The sequence below is a fragment of the Misgurnus anguillicaudatus genome, chromosome 6 (assembly GCF_027580225.2).
Source record: "Misgurnus anguillicaudatus chromosome 6, ASM2758022v2, whole genome shotgun sequence".
Taxonomy (NCBI): domain Eukaryota; kingdom Metazoa; phylum Chordata; class Actinopteri; order Cypriniformes; family Cobitidae; genus Misgurnus; species Misgurnus anguillicaudatus.
In genome coordinates this window covers 32,598,599-32,611,309 of record NC_073342.2, presented here as the reverse complement: position 1 = coordinate 32,611,309, position 12,711 = coordinate 32,598,599, and the positions used below count along the sequence as shown (strand labels likewise).

General features: G+C 38.3%; 2 protein-coding genes across 2 annotated transcripts in view; both read left to right on the top strand.

The window, feature by feature from the left end:
* The window catches only part of spg11 (SPG11 vesicle trafficking associated, spatacsin), a 393,853-nt gene that overhangs the window by 126,339 nt on the left and 254,803 nt on the right, over positions 1 to 12,711 (top strand). The gene's annotated exons all lie outside the window — the stretch shown is intronic.
* znf609a (zinc finger protein 609a) overlaps positions 1 to 12,711 on the top strand; it is a 104,310-nt gene that overhangs the window by 881 nt on the left and 90,718 nt on the right. The window lies entirely within an intron of this gene.

The following is a 12,711-nucleotide window of genomic DNA, read 5'->3' as shown; positions in this document are numbered from 1 at the left end:
TGTCACGTTAGCTCTGACGGACACGCGCTACTCTTTCCTCAACATTTACTACACACAGAAATGTCATTGGTGTGTTTTGTTGTTGTTATGTTTGTGATTGATAACTTGTGTTTGATTAGTGTGACAGTTTGATCAGTTAGAGGGTTGTGTGTGTGTCTGTAATTCTCTCGTGCTGACAAAAGCTAAAGCGGCTAAACGTGTGTATTGAACACATTGACAGACACACATATATATTATTAAAGTTGTCATTAAATAACCTAATAAGTTACATGAATATGTTAAAGGTGCCTAATATAATGCATGGTAATAATCTGATAAATAGTTCTCTGATATCTACACAGAAGGTTTGTGGCTTTATTAAGCACAAAAATGATCCAGAGTCAGTTTTTCATGTCCATTTATAACCCTAGGATTTGCCCTTATAATGAAATGATCTATTATTTGAAAGGGTCATGAATAATAATGTTGAGCTCTGCTCTGATTGGCTGTTTCTCCTTCAGTAGCTTTGTGTGTGTGTGTAAACAGATCTTATGTTTGAGTCTGTAATCAGATTTTGAGGAATAATCAATTGTTTGGAGATTGTTATTGGACGTTTCTGAGTGGCAAGTTTGTGTTTTTTTCAGTATAGACCTGCAACATAACTGTAACGCCAATAGAAGAACTTCAGGCTAAACGCTAGCATATAGCATTAACTAGCATATAGCGCTAACTCTGCAATTTAATATTGAGGGTGTACATCTTGACTGTAATGTCACAGTTGGTGTTATGTTGAGATTGGTCTGTTTTTCAGCGGTCTTTTGCATGCATGAGATTTACATAAGGAGGAAACAATCGTGTTTGAGGTCCATGATATGTCATTACCATTAGGGCTGCACGATAAATCGCATGCGATACCACGCGCATCACGTCAGTAATGCCAGTTCCTTGATTAGTATTAAATCGCCAACAGCTGCTTTCAGATGGCGCGGCATTAACTGCGCAGAGCCGTAGTTCCCTGACAAGCTGGGCCATATCGCATACATATCGCAGGCGATACGTCTGCGATAATTAATGCGAAATTGCCCTGATTGTCAGTGAACTACGGCTCTGCGCAGTTAATGTCGCGCCATCTGAAAGCAGCTGTTGGCGATTTAATACTAATCAAGGAACCGGCATTACTGACGTGATGCGCGTGACAAACACATGCGATTTATCGTGCAGCCCTAATTACCATGTACACAACTCTTAATATTTATCTATGCCCAGATAAATACAGTTTTACATTCTACGGCACCTTTAATCACACATCACTATGTCAAATGATAACCTTCTTGAATGGATTCGAAGTTGGGAATGGTAGCCTGACGTTGCCATACTCAATTCTAGTCAGAATTTGAGTCTGATACCGCTCCATTGAGCTATAATTATGAGGCGTGTCTCAACCGAAAAATGCCTCTGCACTCAATTGGATAGACCTACGACCAATCAGAGCAACCGAGTGTGTAACGTATGTTGAAATTACGTCTTTGCAGCCTGACCGAACTGTTAGTTATTTCGCTACAATGACACTAACATTGTGATTATACCGAGTTAGCGAATGTACATCAACACCTACTATGTTTACAACATTTCGTTTATATCACAACATGAAGTATTTACTAAGTCATAGAGTAAGACTATCTCTTACCATTTGTACGTTAGGTGAACTTCATCCACGACGATAGCCATTACGTTTGCTTGAAAATATTGGAGCCTAGCATGTCCCTTGACTTATTCAGCAACCACGATTCCGGGCTTCCGAAAAGAAGCTGGCAATGACCGCTAATTATATCCATCTCGTCGTGCACGCTGAGTTGCATCGCCGTGATAACGTTAGCCATTTCAGTTGCGACCAACTTTTGCCGAATAGGACATCAACAAATGCCCTGCTCGCGTTTCTCTGTTCCTCTTTTAAAATTCAATGCTCTGTCGATATCTTTTATTACAGACTCAATGTCAGAATCCACACATCTGAACTCTACAGCGGCAGCCATTCAACACACGCGCTCTTTGGTGACGTGGTTCATTACGTTACTGTTGATTATCTGTCCATCATCGTATAAAGCCCGCCCTGACAATTTGATTGGTTCGACCAGCATTTGTCCTAAAATAGTAGCTCCTCAACGCAGAAACCCCAGACCCATCTTCCCGTTTACAAAATCTTGTGGGCGGGGCTAAGATGGGCTGGCACCCAGGCTATGGGAATGGTGTTATTTAACGTCAAAATGTCTAGATGTCTTCTGAGGGACATATCATGAAAATCTGACTTTCCATGTTTAAGTGCTATAATTGGGTCCCCAGTGCTTCTATCAACCTGGAAAATATGAAAAAGATCAACACAGTAAGTTAGTTTTGATAAACCATTAACTGCAAGTGAAAAAATAGGTAATTGAAATTTAGCTCCCCTTCTGATGTCAGAAGGGGATAATACCGTCCCTTAATCTGCACTATCCAAATACGCCACTGCCATTTAGTGCAGAGATCAGCTCATTTGCATTTTAAAGGACACACCCAAAAATGGCACAATAAATTATCGGTGGGGTATTTTGAGGTAAAACTTCACATATGTGCTCTGGGTACACCAACAATGTATTTTACATAAAAAAAGTCTTGTGAAATGTCCCCTTTAAATATCATATCATGGTATTTTAAGTGCTTTGGCAATAACAGTTAGTAAGTATGGTACAAATACATTTCACATTGCAATTTACTATCTGATAGCATCATAAAGCCATGGTAATGCCACAGTAATTTGGGAAATCCTCCTATTACTATACATACATCGTGTTTGTGTGTATAAACTGCCCAAAGCTGTAGATCAGTCAAATCTTGGCACACACTATCAGTGTTTCCCACAGGATTTTGAGGAGACTGTGGTGGTTATGACGTCACCCACTAATTAGCATATATGTGACGTCATCATGTCGTGTTTGTGTTTGATCTAGTGTTGGCATCTGAAATATGTTTCACTTCTACTCTTTGATCTGTATCTCTATTTGATCTGTATTATATATCAAATTATATTTTAAGCCGAATAAAGCTGTCTTAAATAGTGAAATAAAAATGTAAATGGGAATCATGAAAATTCTATTTGTGGGGGCCAGTGTTGATTCTGTGGTGGGCCACCACAAATAAATCAATGTATGGGAAACACTGACTATACAACAGTCCTATACAAACACAATACACACACACACACACGCATGCACACAGACAGATTTTTAGCATTCAGCAGCGCTCTATAAAAGCAGGTTGTGTAAGTGCAGGTCATTTATCAGGAAAACAGCAGCTTGGTTGGTTTCTCAGTTTCTTCCCGCTGCAGTAATTATTGTGTCCTGTTTAGTTTGCTGAAGGGCAGAATCGTCCCACAGGCATCTTTCCTCATTCCTAATCTGAAACCACCCTAGTCCCCCAAAACCTGCATGCAAGATATTGCGCTGCTCCGTATGTGACATCTGCTTTGTGAAAGATCAGACATACACGCATAAAATACATTTATATGTGCGTTTTATAAATGAGGGTCTATCAGGACTTTTGGTGTTAGTCGAGTGTCCTGAGGTGCTTTTTTGAGATTTAAAGTAGGTTCAAAGCCGTTGAGACATTACAACCAATATATCAGCTTTGAATTGCATTAAAATCTTCTGACATTTGGTACTGCCTGCTTTTAGTTGTTAGTTTCTGCCAAAATATCCAAATATGATCTGATGTTTTGCTGGATTTCAAAGAGTCAATCTGTTTCATAAAACAAATAGAAGTTAGTTGGTTGATACTGTGTTGCAGTCACACTACAATACATGATATAGTAACAGGTATGATTACCGGTTCACCAGCCCATTTGTGTGCGTGAATATCATTACCTGTAGTGATCATCTATTAACCTCAAAAAAGGGTTTCACATATCTATCTGCTTAATGTTTTCATCATCAAGTAACTGTTGATCGTCAGAATGTTTCTTTGTTTTTTGGTTTAGTTCCAGTTACTTTAATGTGATGTCTGACTTTTGGACCCTGCTTTGTAAATTCATGTTAAAGTCGTTTCGTGTAGCACAAGCAGCTCAGTTATTATCCTCAGTAATTTCTGCTGTCATTGTTAAACCTGTAAAGATAAGATGTTGGTCACTCTTTAACTCTGAAGTGGTTCTCTCTCTCACTGTTCTTGAAATGAATGCGTTTGGAAAGCACCTGACTGCACCTTTCATGGGTTTCGTTATGAATTTCACATAACCCATCACTAAGTGCGTTTACATGCACAGTTTTTAAAGTTGCCAGCGTGCGCCAGCATTTTTTATGATTTTCACAAAAGTTGAATGCCTTCCAGAAAATGTCTTCTGTAATTATATAAACATATCAAATGAAAGAACAGACAAAATCTTTGTTCATTTTTAGAGTGATGATCAAAACATAAACAGAGTTTTAACAGTTCTTTTGACCAGTGGATGCTTTCGTGTTTTATAAGTTGGTAATAGCACCACTTAGTAGATAATACTAAGGCAGGGAAGCATTTTCTCTTAATTGACAAGATAATTTGTCAATGGCGGGGAAAGAGTTAATGATTGGCACAGGTAGTTTTTTGCTCATCACCACGATTTTGCTTTGCATGTAAACACCTTAACTGGCTTTCTCGCAGTTTTGTTCATGTGCGCATGTCTCTGCGTGTGAAAAATAAATGTCCCGCATGGAAGTAAGCGCAAAGTAATGCATAAAAGTCTGCGCTCGACCCGAGCAGTTGGCAGAGAAACTGCAAAAATTAAAGCTCATATTACATTTACAGCTTACACTGCAGACATAAGAAGAGACACAACAGTATAGCTTAAGACAGATTTCCCATCGGCAAGAAACCTGACAAATCTCCAAATCCTATGTAAACACAGTTTTCTGCATAGCCGGTTTATTGTAGGGCTGTGCCGGTTTCAGAATTGGTTATGACGGTTATGACGCGAGTCAAATGTGACGGTTCGTCACATAACCGTCTGGGGGGGGGGGGGGGGTTTGCTTGTTTAAATGCTCGTGGATTGACGCGAAAGTGTCATTTTACCATAAAATCATGAATGTCATGCCAAGTGTGTTTTAAACAGTAATGAAATTTAACAGAAAGCAATTAAATATTTAAAAAACACTGTTGCCAGAAGACTGCGCTGTCACTCTCTGCCCAGCATAAATGAATCCTCTATCTATCATTATCTTAATAATCTTCAGAGAAACAGATTTGTGCCATGGGCTTTTAATGTCTATTATTGTGTCTATATCTGTCATTACACGGACCAGAACAGCACGAAAACAATGTGGATTAAAAAGCGTCTTGAAGAGGTTTTGCTCATAAATGCATGTAAAATAAAGTAATGTGAACTTGAGATTGTTATACTGTTATTAACTGCGCCGTATGCGCTGCAAACGCAGCCGGTGTAAAAGCACAATGGCCACGCGCGGCAAACGTTCTCCGCATACACGCTGCTCAGTGCTCATGCTTGCGATGTGAAACCAGCATTTGAATAAACTAAACACTGATTAGCTACTTGCTTTACGTTTATTTACAATTAACAGCAAGACAACTAGCAGTGAATGTGCTTTCAGGAGAGTTAGTAGATTAACATGGGAGGATTTGAACTTGAAAAGCGGGCGGAGCCTTTCTGCGGTTAAAACATATTATGGTCGTTCATGTTTATTTGAATAATTATTTATTGTTTATTTAAATAGAAGGAAGAGATGATTTGAAAGGTGAGACTTTGTTTAATATGTTTAATCTCAAAAGTAACCAAAAAGTGCCCTGGTCTCTCCAGTATGTCAGCGCGTTTTCAGTGTCTGCTCCGCTCTGTATTTTTCATTGCGTGACGTGATAACATGGTGGGGCGTGTAACACAGACTGTTGACAATTGTTTTTAATTAGAATTTAAACATTCTTTATGATATATATATATATATATATATATATTTAATATTTTAATAACACGGTTTTGTCGGTTATAGAGTTTTAATGACGGTGTTCAACTATAACCGTCGGTCTCACGGTTATATAATAACCGTCACCTTGATTTGCATGTAAACGCAGGTTTCTATAGTAAGCGCAGAGTTGTGATTGTTATCCGCTTATTCTGTGCCTGTAAATGCACTTGTACTGGGTGTATTAGAGAACTGTTACTTTTGATCAATTCTGATGTGTTTGTGGGTTATTTAAGTGTGACTTCCTCATTTCAGTGACCGAAACTGAGTGTTGTTTGACACTGGAGGTCATGTTACAGAGTTTCTCTGCATTGCTTTTTGGCTTTGTTCAGAATGTGCAGTAAAGTTTGTGTAATCTGAGCTTTGTAACCCCTCAGTATTCTGCATTCAGACGTGTTTTTGCTGTTGTTGCGTTAGCCTGCGTCATCCATACATTTCAGTGCATCTCTTCATCGTGTGTTTTCTGAAGATCTTTATACACGTTTTCTGTAGCATGGCAATTTTTGAGGAGCCATGTTCTTTTAATCCTGCAGAAAATGAGTTTGTAATTTTTTTATTGCATAATAAAATAGTCAAGCAATTTTATTAGTTATTGGATCTTTGTGTTGTACATGCTGAGAAGCTTTGCATTTTTATTTTGCAATAACTTTTGGATGAAACAATCAACGGATTATGAAACAAGTTGCTGCCTTACTTATTATGTTTATTATGAAAACGAATTATTTAATATTGGTGTTTATATTGTTATAATAATCTTCTACAGGCAGTCCATGTAGTGATATATGTTATGCAGTAATTGTTTCATGTTGACGATGGATCATTAAATTATTCAAAAATAATGCACACTGCACACCCAAGGTGGAAATACCGCGGGTGTGCATTTTTTATAAATCATTTAAAGGACCGCAGTCAGTTGTTCCACGGTTACCACGATTATTTTTGGGACATTTGACAGGTTGGGTGTGCGGTTATCAAAAAATAATGCACACTTGTGGAACATTTCTCAACCAATCAGAATAAAGCATTCAACAGCCCCGTGGTATAATCTGCATTATACCACAAACCTACTGTATGCTGTATTCTGATTGACTGAGAAATGTTCCACAAGTGTGCATTATTTTTCAATAACTGCACGCCTAACCTTTAAAATGTCTTAAAAATAGGCACCAGAGCAATGTTTGTTGTAACCGTGGTATAAGCGGAATAATTGACTCCGTCTCCGGTCCTTTAAATTATTTGAAAATAATGCAAATCCGCTACATGTCGTGCCGCATTATTTTCTTATAATTCAACGGCCCGTCATCAATTATTCCTTACGTAAGGCACAAAACATCACAATGCAGGAAGAATGAGCTTTAAATTTGCTTGTGTGTTTTATAATGTCTTATTTCCTTTCTTATGGACTGAAATATGACCAAAGTATTTATTGGTGAGATTCATGTACTGGTGTTAAGGCCTGTATTTGATCGCTGTTAAGACATCTTGGCCTCAGGTGCTGTTGTGGTCTGAGTTGGCCTGATCCACAACAAAGGCTTCAGGAGATAACTGTCCCGCTGTGTATTTGTGTTGGTTTGTTGAGTGCGGTGAGGTGAGGTAACGCCAGCTCTCTAACACACACTCTTTCGCTCCTACATTCTGCCATCAAGCTGCCATTTGGCCAAAGCCCAAGCAGATTCTAGCGCAGTGAAAGACGAACAGTTTTCTTGTTCCTGGATGCTCTTCATGCTCTCAGAGCGAACTGAATGAATGGGGTGTGGTGCAATCCTTGTGTACGCTCCTGACAGGGACGCCTCTGGCTGTTCAGAATTTTACACCCTCATAGAGCATTGTAGCTGTCTTGAAACTCAATGAGTTATGACCTTCATCTGAGCTGTATTGGCTCATGGGGGCGTTTTTTTTGGCTTCTAGTGAATGAGGTGACTCTTGTTAGATGCCATTTACTGTTTCACTGCCTTGTTTTTGGTCCGGTTCCCACATTCTGTGGTCACCTCGGACATGATTTATTGCAGATGAACACTTTCCTCAAATTTCATTGTAATTGAGAAGTGAGCTTTGGGAGTTTTCTTCGTCTGTCGACATTTCTTCTCCCTCTTTATCAGAAGGTTATAAATTAAATGATTTGAGTTTTCCTGGTAAATCCCTCTTAATGAAGATTGGGGTTTAAATGCTTAAGGTGCATCTGTGACCCAGTGTCATTACGTAATGTTTGGTGTAAAGCCCAATTTTTGCTTCTGCGTGCGTACGGTGTAGCTTATGGCATTGAAGTATACGATGCAGAAGTAAATCAGGCTTAAGTCCAAATAAAATCAAGTGCATCATTTAGTGGACACTTTTATGTAGCGTATTAAATATGAATGCAGCAAAAACATTTGGTGTATTAATGTGTTGTCTAGGCAGGAAAATCTGCTGATATTATTGTTGTCAGCAAAAAACTGGGTTGATGAACAGAAATTTGTCAGAAATATATTGACCGCATTATTCACTTTAGATTTCTGCAGTCAGGGTTTTTCTGTGCGTTTATTTTTTTCCACATTGGGGTTGTTTACCGGACAAGGATTAGTTTAAGCCAAGACTAGGCCTTAGTTTAATTATGAAATATAACTAGTTTTAACAAAATGCCTTACTAAAAACATTACTGGTGTGCATTTTGAGGAAAAACAAAGGACACTGATGTATTTTAAGTTGGGCTGTGCAAAAAATTGCCTGCGATTCTCATCGCCGTATTTCACAGAGAATCTAGGCAAAATTGCATTAATTATCAGAGTTGATTTTCCTCGATTATGAACAAGATTTTCCATAGCTCCTCGTAAAATTCGGCTCTGTGTAGTAAATGTTGCTCAACAAGGAATCAAGGAACCGGCTTTAATGATGAAGCACGCATGAGAATCGCAGGCTATTTTTTTTGCACAGCCCTGATTTTAAGATATGTCAATGCAAGTTGTTTTCAGTTTGGAAAGCTCATATATTTATTTAAGTCTAGGACTAGTCTAATCCCTGTCCGGGACACCGCCCATTAAATACTTGTATTAGTCAGCCACTGGTTACTGACTAATTTATGAGATACAGTTTCATTACTCACTAAAGTCTTTGTGATTTGGGTCCTTCAGGATTTAATTTGTTTTGCTCGTTGTAATTTGTGGTGCTAATATAGATTATCTTACATGTTTGTTTTTATTATGTATATCTCTGTGACTCTGTGATTTGCTGAGATGTTTTTTCTCTTAATTAGAAAAATGGTGTTGTTGAATTCAGTTTAATTGTGTGAAAAGAGAAATGAAGAGATGGAGTAAAACACCAGTGGAGTGATTTGAGTTAATGGCTTCATTCTTATTTAATTACACTCTTACTTGAGTTTAGTGTTGTTGAACATCACAGATCTGCTGAAATAAACCCGGCTAGATTAAATCTGGATTGACAATTGGCACTTGTTTGAGTGTCATTTAAAGATTTATTTCACTGTACGTTTTTACTCGTAGGATTTTATGGACATAGAAGCGGTATAGACTATACATCAGGACTATTCCACTTCATCAAGGAAAGATAACAGTTCAGTGTTGATAGCTGTCATTTATAAATTTTTCTAAAGATCTCTGAGTTTAACTAAACTTGCTTGTGCGGTCTTCAGACAGTGATGCTCATTTAAATTGTCATTTTACAATATATAATAGCTAGGCTAACACATCACATGCTGGTGCGATAATACCACCCATGATACCCGTGAAATAATTGAAATGTGAAATTAACACCTGCTATCCATGAGAATATTTAGCTTTCAGGTGACAGATACATTTGTCTAATGTACGCTGTGTAGGCCTGCATGATAGTGGGGAGAAACTTACATTGCAATGTTATGATTTCCTGCAATGAATAATGCGAAATACTGGATGAATCACCAGATGACATAAAAGCTCAGTTTAAGAGGAATTAACTTCTGCCTTGCATTTTTTATTTTTTGTGTAACTCACTGATTTCTCACACACATCTGTTATTTTTTTATGCTGTGTAAAACCTTTCTTATATGGCGTACCACTGGCAAAGGGGTCCAAAACAGTGTACACCAAAGCTTTTAAACGCGGCTGAAAACGGCAGGTGGATGCACACTGTAGGCGCTTGCCAGATTTTTTCAGCTGAACGCTTTGGTTGTCATGATACGTCTGCTTTGTTTATCAGTCGTTAAACAATGTGCCGGTTGGTTGTTGTGATGTTTGTCCCACCCCTCCTCCACTTTCATTGGATGGCTGAGTAAGAAGTGACATTGACAAGCTAAGCTTTTTACCCAAAGTTGAAGATTTTTCAACTATCGGCACTCAGCTCTGAGCGCGGAAAAACTGCAAAGTGTTAACGCTCAGCACGGACAAAACCTGCCAGCTGCTGGTGTTTATGAAAAGCGTGGCACCTCCATTGGAAACGGTTAAAAACGTTTTGGTGTTCATGCTACCTAATGCTGTGTTGTTATTGCTCTTGTGTTTTCATAGATATGTCTCACAGACCTCAATCACAGCTCAGATGCAAAAGCAGCTAAATGCCTTCTTGAACTCAAACTAGAGGTAGACCGATTAAAGCAACACTAAAGAGTTTTTGCTCTTTGCTCCCCCTACAAGTTAGAAGCGGAATTGTCCATTACCACTGTCGTAAATAATTTAGCCTACTGCAGCATAGCTGGCCCCGATTGTATTGTAGTTCTGCCGTAAAGCAAGTTTTTGTAGTTTTCACTCGAACTACAGGACCGCGACCCGACGGTTAGAAACTGCGGTTTTGGCCGATAGAGGGCTGCAAAGCAAATGTGAAAGTGCCGTTCACCCTGTTTCGAGTGGATGAACGACTAAAATTTTTTTGGAAACGTTATTTTAAGGTAAAAAAAACTCTTTAGTGTTGCTTTAATCGGCACCGATTAGTTCATTGGTGGAACAATCATCTATCAGCAAAAAATCATGCTAATAGTTTTTCTGAGTGCGTTCGTTGCTTCATAACATTATGAAGTAAATAATTTGCCGAATAGATGCTGCATTAGACGAGAAACAACAGCAGGAACTTAAGTTTGTTGTCAAGTCTGAAAGGACGCAAATATTGGTAGAACCTCAAACAGTTACACAAAAATACACACAGATAAATCCAACCCAAATGTTTAATATCATGATTATTACAATCGATTTGCATTCGTTTATTTCCAGCTGGTAACCTTTATCACAGTATTATAATATAGTTTTGTTGTATTTAAAAAATCTTTAAAATATCACTTCATGTTTCTCTCATGAAAGTCGTATTGTTGAATACTTCTTTATTTGAAAGTTTTAAATAAACGCATCTGTAAATGAATACATGTTAAATGTAGATTTAACTATTAGGTGTACAGAACAACCTTCTTCTATTACAGACCCTGAAGTGTGTATGTTATTTAGCACATTTTAAAGCAGGTTCTTGAAGTGTTTTGCCTCCAGTGATCAGGATAACTTTGCAGACAAGCCTCTGAGCCGTCACAGACTCTGTGTGTGAACTGAGTTTGTGTGTTAACTTGAGCTTTCATTTTTTGACATATAGTGCTTTTCATTGTCACTGTGGCAGCTGAATCAAATAGTTTATTTTCCTTCTCACACTTATGTTAAAAATACTCATCTGGATCTTATCTAGACTTGATCAGGATCTCACAGAAGCACATGCTGGCTCAAATGAGTGTCAGTATGATGTTTATTTATCAGTCCAGTGGTTCTTGATGATTTCTTCTGCAAGATTTCATGTTTCTCGAACTCAATGGGGACTCAATGTAATTAGTGTGTAAACAGAAAGGTTGTGATCTGGCATATGTTCTTTTGAGCGAACGTTTCCTGAACTCCCTCTGCGTCTCAAAGACGTCTCGCAGTGCTTCTCGTGAGCAGTCAGGCACAATGATGCACGGCTACGAACTGGAGCTTTTGGGAATTCTGATAATTTAATAGAAAATGGATCTGCAGTATATTTATGTCGCTAAACTTAGCTGTTGACCAATAAAGAAGGATTGAAGGTTTAGAATTGCATAACAATAATTACAACATTTTCTCAAGCCAAAGTACAGAAATTGTTTAAAAGCCAGCTCTATGTTTACTTAAATGTTATAATAGAAAAGTTAACTGGTTTGTTTTTTTAACTACTTGTATATTAGGGGTGTAAATCAGACAGTTAATTGCAGTACGGTACAGTAATCTTTGCCAGTGATGCCATGTTAGCAGATACATCAAATATTTCCTCGAAGCAATTATTATTTGATTCTATTAATTTATTGATAGTTTAATATTGCGAGCCTCGTTAAGCAGTTCGTAAGGAATAATTGACGACGGGCCATTGAATTATAAGAAAATAATGCACACCAAGGATGTAATGCGGCACGACGCGAAGCGGAGTTACACCGCAGGTGTGCATTATTTCCAAATAATTCAAAGGACCGGAGTCAATTATTCCGCTTATACCACGGTTACCACAAACATTGCTCTGGTGCCTATTTTTAACACATTTGAAAAGTTAGGTGTGCGGTTTACAGAAAAATAATCAACACCCATAGAACATTTCTCAGCCAATCAGAATGCAGCATTCAACAGACCCGTGGTATAAATATTAATAACTAGGGGTGCACCAATATATCGTCCGATGATGCTTGCTATGCTTTTCAATGAATTACGGTGAAATGCCGTTACATCCAAAACCCAGAGGGGGCTCTCGTGCAGAAACTTAATATGCGTCGTAGAAGAAGAACCATACACACGCAGCTATGACTTGACATGCAGCT